This window comes from Dipodomys ordii, unplaced genomic scaffold, assembly GCF_000151885.1.
Source record: "Dipodomys ordii isolate 6190 unplaced genomic scaffold, Dord_2.0 Scaffold7, whole genome shotgun sequence".
NCBI classification, from domain to species: Eukaryota; Metazoa; Chordata; class Mammalia; order Rodentia; family Heteromyidae; genus Dipodomys; species Dipodomys ordii.
The window spans coordinates 5403049-5411261 of record NW_012267223.1 but is presented as its reverse complement, the minus strand read 5'-3'; the positions used below and the strand labels follow the sequence as shown (position 1 = coordinate 5411261).

The 8213-nt window shown below is 46.0% G+C and overlaps 1 protein-coding gene across 7 annotated transcripts in view; it reads left to right on the top strand.

Annotated features, from left to right (window-relative positions):
• Positions 1–8213, top strand: part of Bptf (bromodomain PHD finger transcription factor) — a 142774-nt gene that overhangs the window by 614 nt on the left and 133947 nt on the right. The gene's annotated exons all lie outside the window — the stretch shown is intronic.

Genomic DNA, 8213 nt, shown 5'->3' with positions numbered 1-8213 from the left:
CGGCGACGCCGACCGCAAGTGGCAAAAAAACAACCCCAGCCCCACAGCCACCCCCCAAAACTCGATTTGCAAGAGAAAAAGAGGCGCATTGTTCAAAATGGAGATTGCATTGTTGCCTGGCAGGCCACACACGCTCGCTCGCTCCCTTTCTCTACCTTCCTCCATGCCATCCCACCCTCAGCCCCGCACCCCCCTCCCCGGCCCTCCTCCCTCCTTCCCCCCTCCTTCAAAATGTGTGCCACCGCAGTGCCCGGGCCGGGCAGGGTTGAAACTTTGGCACGCATCCATTGTGTTTACTTATTTATTTATTTTGTCTCTTTCCTCCTCTTGTTTTGGGGTGGTGTGCGTTGGGAATGAAGCAAGCCTCTCGTGTTGGCCAGACCTCTGGGCAGCGCTAACGTGGGTTCCTGACGGTTTTTATTTTATTTTTTATTATTTTCATCATTATTCTGGTTCTGTTCCTTACACGGGGATCGAGGATCTGGGTAGCTTGTGGCAGCCCCGGCACACGCACAACACGCTCCCCTCTCTCGTGGCAGTGCGGTCTGAAAAGCGTGTTGTGGTAGGTTGGACGGAGGGGGGTGGAGGGGAGCTCTTCTGGTCCCGCGCGTGCGGTGTGTGTGTGTGTGTGTGTGTTCAAGTGCCCATGGGCGCGTGCAACAGTTGCGGGCACATTGCAAGGCCCAAAGCAGAGGACCCCGCATTCGACAGTCGAGGAGGTTCCAAATCATGTTAGTGCAATCCAGAAAGTCAGAAGTACAGAACCGCAGGGCCCCTAGGTCTCCGGAGCCCCGGGCTCTGCCGGGGAAACGCAGTTCGGTGGCACCTGTTGCGGAAGATGTGTAGTCGATCGTCCAGGCGGGAGTGCGGAAGAACTTTGCAGGTCACCCACTCACAACAAATGTACCACCATGCTTTCCTCCTGCCATGTCTGAGGAAAAAGGCCTCCGTGATCTTTTAAGGCATTTCTCCATGGTGACGGCTCTCCTGTTTTCTCACAGAAAGTTTCTCAAGGCTAATGCTGAGATACATTTTGTAAAAAAAAAAAAAAAAAAATTAAAAAGAAAAGAAAGTAACCCACGCACAATTGCTGCTTTGTATTAAATGCAGAGTTGTGGTTTACTAACTTGTCAAAAAATATAACTTGTAACAACAAGCTATCGGGTCTGTATATTTTATGAACGTGGGTATAATAAATTACAATCCAGTTCTAGAAGCATTTACAAAGTAAAGTTTGTGGGGAAATAGGAACTTTAACCAACTTGTAATTTGTCATTTTTACAGAGATTGGGAGAATGAAAAGTGGTTAAAGGTTTCCGTTTTTTTAATAGATGCATAAGTGTTTATCAGGAGAAATACAGCTGTTAAGCCAGATGCAAATCCATTTAGGTTTTCCTAACTTGAAGAGAGAAAGGTAATTTCTTTCGCGTGGTGGTAGTAAGCATTGTGGGGAGTGAGGGGAGAGGCTGGCAGGTAAAAGGCATAAGCCTAGTGTGAAATATGTCTGTCTTTTACTGCTTGAGCATGTTTTAATTTCTTGGGTTTGTGTGTGTGTGTGTGGGGGGGTGTTTGTTTTGTTGTGGGGCTTGAATTCTGGGCCAGGGCCCTGCCACTGAGCTCTTCCGCTCAAGGCTAGTGCTCTACCACTTGAGCCACAGCACTACTTCCGGTTTTCTGGTGGCTCATTGGAGATAAGAGTCTCAGGGATGTTCCTGCCTGGGCTGGCTTTGAACTGCGATCCTCAGATCTCAACCTCCCTGAGTAGCTAGGGTTACAGGCGTGAGCAACCAGTGCTCGGCTTTGTGTGTCTTTTTTATTTTTATTTTTTTCTCTGAGGGGACTCTAACTCAATATCTGATGTTTTTGCTCACTGGCATTGTACCACCTGAGCCATGCCTCCAGCCCCATGCCCATCTCTCTCTCTCTTTTGAATTCTGGGCCTGGGCGCTGTTCCTGAGCTCTTTCAGCTCAAGGCTCATGCACATTTCTTATACTTAATAGGTTTTATCTTAAGAAGTCTTCCCTTTGTACCAAGAATTGAAACCTGAAGACTAAAGTATGTTCATGACTGGAGAAAGTTTTGTCAAGTTAAAACTGAGGCATTTGGGCAGGATAGTTCAATGGTTCCGCTAACTTTAATTCCTGATTAAGACCTAGCAAGTAATACTTAGCATTGATGGCAGTGCATATGTTAAGTTAGAATTGGTGGTTGTGTGTGTGTGTGTGTGTGTGTTGTTGTTGAGACTGAAACATGGGACCTGTGCTCTGGGTGCTAACCCTTAGCTTTTCTGCTTAAGGCTGGCACCGTATCCCTTGAGCCACAACTCCACTTCTGGCTTTTTGGTGGTTAACTGTAGGTAAGAGTCTCTCTGACTTTCTTTCCTGCCTGGATTGGCTTTGAACCACCATCCTCAGGTCTCAACCTCCTGAGTAGGAAGGATTACAGGTGTGAGCCACCAGTGCATGGCAGTCTTCTTTTTTAAAACAAGAAATTTGTTTATTTATGATACTAGGGGGGAACATTTTCTTCCTGACACTTTAGCATACTTGGGGTTACTTGTCCTGTATTTACTTGAACTTACTGACTCCTCATGGATACTACTAACATAGCAGGAACTCAAGAAAGATGGGTTAGATAAATTATTGTAGTGAGGATTTGTAATAGATGAAGTTTTGAGAATTGTTCAGCTTGTGTCATAACAAATATTTTGGATTTAAGACACAGAGTTGGTCTGATTCGGTTTTGATCAACAATTTTTTACTTTCTAAATTTTTTTTTTTGGGGGGGTTGGTCCTGGGGCTTGAACTCTGGGCCTGGGCACTGTCCCTGAGCTCTTTAGCTCAAGACTAGTGCTCTACCACTTGAGCCACTTCCCGTTTTCTGGGTAGTTAATTGGAGATAAGAGTCTCATGGGGCTCGGAATGTGGCTTAGTGGTAGAGTGCTTGCCTAGTATGCATGAAGCCCTGGGTTCAATTCCTCAGTTCCACATACACAGAAAAAGCTGGAATCTCATGGACTCTCCTGCCTGGACTGGCTTTGAATCACCATCCTTAGATCTCAGCCTCCTGAGTAGCTAGGATTACAGACATGAGCCACCAGTGCCCAGCCTACTTTCTAAATTTCAAATGGTTGTACTGTACAAGGGAATTCCAGTTTAACATGTTCAAATAGGTGTCCAGTGATTGATTACAGCCCTTCTTGCCAAACAGTTTGACCAATAGCTGTTTCTAATAGCAACTAACTTGATTGCCAGGGAGCTTCCTTTGTGGTGTTAACCTGAATGTCTTACTTTTTTTGGGGGGGGAGAGCTAGTATTGGGGTTTGAACTTTGTGTCTTGCAGAGGCTCTGCTACTTGAGCCACGCCCCTGCAGAGCCACGCCCCCACATGAACTTTTGCCTTTTGAAACATACTCTACCAAAACTATGGTAGAATGTGTACTACACTTTGTGTTTTACCTTGTAGTATATGTCCCCTTATCTAGAAGTGTACCAGTGAAAAATCATGAATTGTTTGGAGTTACATGCTAGCTAGTTTTATTAGTTTTATAGTCTGTTCTTCCTGGAGGGAGGCTGTCTAGTAAATGTGTGTGTGTTTGGGTTAAGATATCCCAAGGGTAATACAAAAACAAAATGGTTAAATAGGAATGTCAAGATCTAAGAGAAATACACTTTATTGGTGATTTAGACTAGTTAGTTTTTGTAGTTTAGAATATTTAAGCACTAAAATATTAAATTCCTAGTATAAGAAGTAACTCATTTGTATACTGTGCATGCAGACATGGGCTAACGTTGTTTATTAGAGATTGTTTACTTTTTATGGGAAAAAAACTGAATAAGTACCTAAGGTATTCACGTGACAATACCGTAGGGATGTTGTTTTATGAGTACAAAATTGAAATAACCTTCATTGATACGGGATTTATAGAAAGTCTGCTCCTCCCCCTTTTTTTTTAATGCCTGTCCTGGGGCTTGAACTTAGGCCTGGGTGCTGTCTCTGAGCTTTTTGCTCAAGGCTAACATTGTACCACTTGAACCACAACGCCTTTGCTGGCTTTTTCTGTTTATGTGCTACTGAGGAATCAAACTCAAGGCTTCATGTATGTTAGGCAAGCACTTTACCACTGAGCCACATTCCCAGCCTGGCCCCCTTTTTTTTGTGGTACTGTTTTTGTTTTTTTTCCTTTTTTTGTATGTTTTGTGTTGGTCCTGGGGGTTGAACTCAGAGCCTGGGCCCCTCCCCTGAGGTTTTTTTTTTTTTTTTTTGTCAGTCCTGGGGCTTGAAATCTGGGCCTGGGCACTGTCCTTCAGCTCTTCAGCTCAAGGCTAGTGCTCTTACCACTTGAGCCACAGCACCACTTCTGGCTTTTTCTGCTTATGTGGTGCTGAGGAATCAAAACCAGGGCCTCATGCAAGCAAGGCAAGCGCTCTACCACTGAGCCACCTTCCCAGCCCCTGCCCTGAGCTTTTTTGCTCGTTAGTACTCTTCCACTTGAGTCACAGCTCCACTTCTAGCTTTTTGGTGCTTTACTGGAGATAAGAGTCTTACTGACTTTTCTGACTGAGCTGATTTTGAATTGTGATCTTCAGATCTCAGCTTTCTGAGTAGCTAGGATTACAGGCCACTGATCCAAACTGGATTTTGAACCCATGGATTTCATATACTAAACAGATGTTCTACCTCTGAGTTACATTCCCCAACCCTTTAAAATATTTGATTTATTTTGGACAGTACTAGGGTTTGGATTCAGGGCTTCCTGCTTGCTAGGCAGGTTTTCTACTGTTTGAGCCAGCTCTATTTAGTTTAGTTTAGTTTGTGAGGGTCCTGAAGCTTGAACTCAGGACCTGGGCACTGTCTCTGAGGTTGTTTTTTGCTCAAAGCTAGTGATCTTACCACTTGAGCTACAGCTCCATTTTTGACTTTTAGGGGGAAGTTTATTAGACATAAAAGTCTCACAGACTTTCCTGCCTGGGCTGGATTTGAACCAGGAACGTCACATCTCAGCCACTGAGTAGCTAGGATTACAGGTGTGTAGCTCTTGTTTATGTTTTTCTTTAGACAAAGACTTGGTAAATTGAACTTCTGATCATCATGCCTCAGTTTACTGAGTAGTTTATGTTACCCTGCTCTGCAAAAAAAACTTGCATAAACTTTTGGAGTAGTTATGATTGCACTTTTAAGTATTTGCTAATTTAAAAAACAGGGCTAGGAATGTGGTATAATGGTAGAGTGCTTGCCTAGCATGCATCAAGTCCTGGGTTCCATTTCTCAGTACTACAGAAACAGAAAAAGCCAGAAATGGCACGATGGCCCAAGTAGCCTTGAGCAAAAGAAGCTCAGGGACAGCGCCCAGGCCCTGAGTTCAAGCCCCTGGACTGGCAAAGAAAAAAAAATTGATGCTTGAAGCAGAATGTTTCCTAGAAGTGTGAGACTTCTGAGAATACTTACCTGGAATTTTGAAACTTGGAACTTCTGATGACATCAGAAGACTAAAAGACTCAGGTGGTCTAAGGATGATGCAGGGGAGATGAGTGGCAGAATCAGAGCTGCGTGACTGCAGCAGCGTTTGTAACTGATGTGGCCAGGTTCGTTCCCACCAGCATCAACCCAGCACCTTTTCAGTGCACGGGCAATTCCTGATCGCTACAGGTGAGGTACAAAGTACAGCAGAGATTTAAAGGAAGGCAAGATCCTGGGCCCCGGCTAGGGCTCAGTGTGGATGCGTGCTTCCTGGGTGGACTTGGGATTGTTAAGGACAGATGGAGAGAGGGAGGGAACAGGCAGCGCGCACGGGCACTGGTAGTAAAGTGTGGGCAGTCACACAGGAGTGTGCTCCTCGAGAGGCTGGATATGGAAACGGGCTGTGTTCTGTGTTGGCCAGTTCCTTAGAGAGACTCCAGTGGCCGTTCTGTCTCCTCCTCCTCTGTGGAATGGGGGTTGGGTCACACTAGTGACCGCAGGCATTTGCAGTCTTGGAACTCGGAAGGGATCTCAGTGTTCCCATCACACCACACACCACACCACAGGTGCTGCCCCGACCGAGAGGTGGGCTCAAGACCCTTTGTCTGTCTGTATCGCAAGTTAATTTCCTGTCTGGTTAACTTTGGGTATGATGGGAAGCGGCCGCAGTGGTGTTGTGGCTGGAGGATGGGTTTGAAGAGGGTGCGCTTAGCTGGTGGCGTCTGGATGAGCTTTGGAGCCCGGGATGGAAGGTCAGTCAGGCTCTCCGGCCTTGGCCCATCAGAAGTGGAGACTGAGGTAGAAGCACGTTGCGCACATCCCTCAAGATGAGAGCGCATTCCGTAGAGGTTGAGAAGTCAAGATGATGAGGGAAATGAGTGAAACCAATTTTCCAGTCTCAGCACCTGCAGAGATGAAACATGAGAAGGAAAAAGAAAAGGAGGGTCGAAGACTTCTTAAAAGTGACCGCGAGCTGTGTAGCAGGGAGGCATGTGCTAATCTGCCATAATACATAGCCTTGCATGCGCCTCATGCCTGTCTGCTCTTCTGCTACTTACCCACAGGGATAGTTGGAAATGGAGCTGTCAACTGAAACGTGTGTGCAGCGGGCCGGGTGTTGTTAAGGTCAAGAGCTCTGGTCTCTTTCGTTAGGTCCTCTTTCCTCACTCTTTTAGACCCACTTTTCTTCCTATAGCTGCAGACCTTTGTATGGGGGACTGGCGTGTGTGTGTGCGTGCGTGTGCGTGTGCGCGCGCACGTGCGCGCTGTGGGTGGTGATAGGGAACAGTAATCCATGTGTCACAGGCAGAAGCAAGTCCTAGTGTATACCTTCCTCCCTCCCTGCTTGGGAGCCAGGCTGAAATCCCTGCTGAATTATTACAGATCCTTTCTGCTCATGTTTATCTTGGTTCTGTCTCTTTGAATGCTTGCTTAAAGTGTTACAACTTCTACTTTGTAAGTTAGCAGTAACTTACTTTGTAAGTTATTGTCATAGTAATGCCACAGGAAGCAGAACTTTTACCTTAGTCTTCGGAGTGCTGGGATTAAAGTCAGGCACTACCACACCATACCCTCTGGTGTTTGAATGCAGGGCTTCTTGCTTGATAGCCAGGGTGCTCTATCACTTGCTGCACACTTGATGGCTCCAGCAAGAATTTTTCCTTTTTGATCCATTATGGGGCTTGAACTCAGGGCCTGGGTGTTGTCCCTGAGTGCTTTTGATCAAGGCGAACACTCTACCACTTTGAGTCACAGTGCCACTTCCAGTTTTCTGGTAGGTAATTGGAGATAAAGAGTCTCATGGACTTTCTGGCCCCTGCTGGCTTTGAACGGTGATCCTCAGATCTCAGCCTCCTGAGTAGCTAGGATGACAGTGTGAGCCACCTGCGCCTGGCTCAAGTATTTCTTACTTGTGGAATGATTTCCAGAACAGCAACAGTAATAGCCAACATTTATTGGACATCTAAATTGCTAAATATTTTAATATTTATAAAAATTAATTTTAAACTGGGCACTGGTTGCTCACGCCTATAATCTTAGCTACTCAGGAGGCTGAGATCTGAGAATCCAGTTCAGAGCCAGCCTAGGCAGGAAAATCTATGAGACTCTTAGTTCCAGTGAACCACCAGAAAACCGGAAGTGGTGCTGTGGCTCAAAATGGTACAGTGCTGGCCTTGAGCCAAAAAGCTCAGGACAGTGCCTGGGTCCTAAGTTCAAGTCCTGGGACCAACCTAAAAAGAACCCCAAGCACCACAAAACCCCAACAACTCTACTCTGTTAGGATGGTAGAAAATTTGTATTTCCTTAACTGCTACATTGATTCGCTCATTATTCAAAAAATACCTGTTGAACCCCTGCTATTTCAGGTCCTACCCTGGATGTCCTGGTGAGTGTGTCAGATACAGCACCTGCTCTGATAAGGCCTCTTGGGCGGCACAGCCTCACAGGCAGCCTGTGTATCTGAAGCCTTTCCAAGAAGAGAAAGCAGCTCAAAGTTATGCCAGAAGAGGTAGAGGTTTCTGGACCGAAGGATCAGATCAGTATGTTAATGCACCAGAGGGGAAATCATGAAAGGTTGTAAGTAGGCAGTGATTTGATCAGACTTGTGTCTTAGAAAGTCTTTCAGGGGCTGGGTGCCGGTTGCTCATGCCTGTACTCCTAGCTACTCAGGAGGCTGAGATCTGAGGGTCACAGTTCAAAGCCACCCCGGGCAGGAAAGTCTGTGAGACTCTTTTTTTTTTTTTTTGGTTGG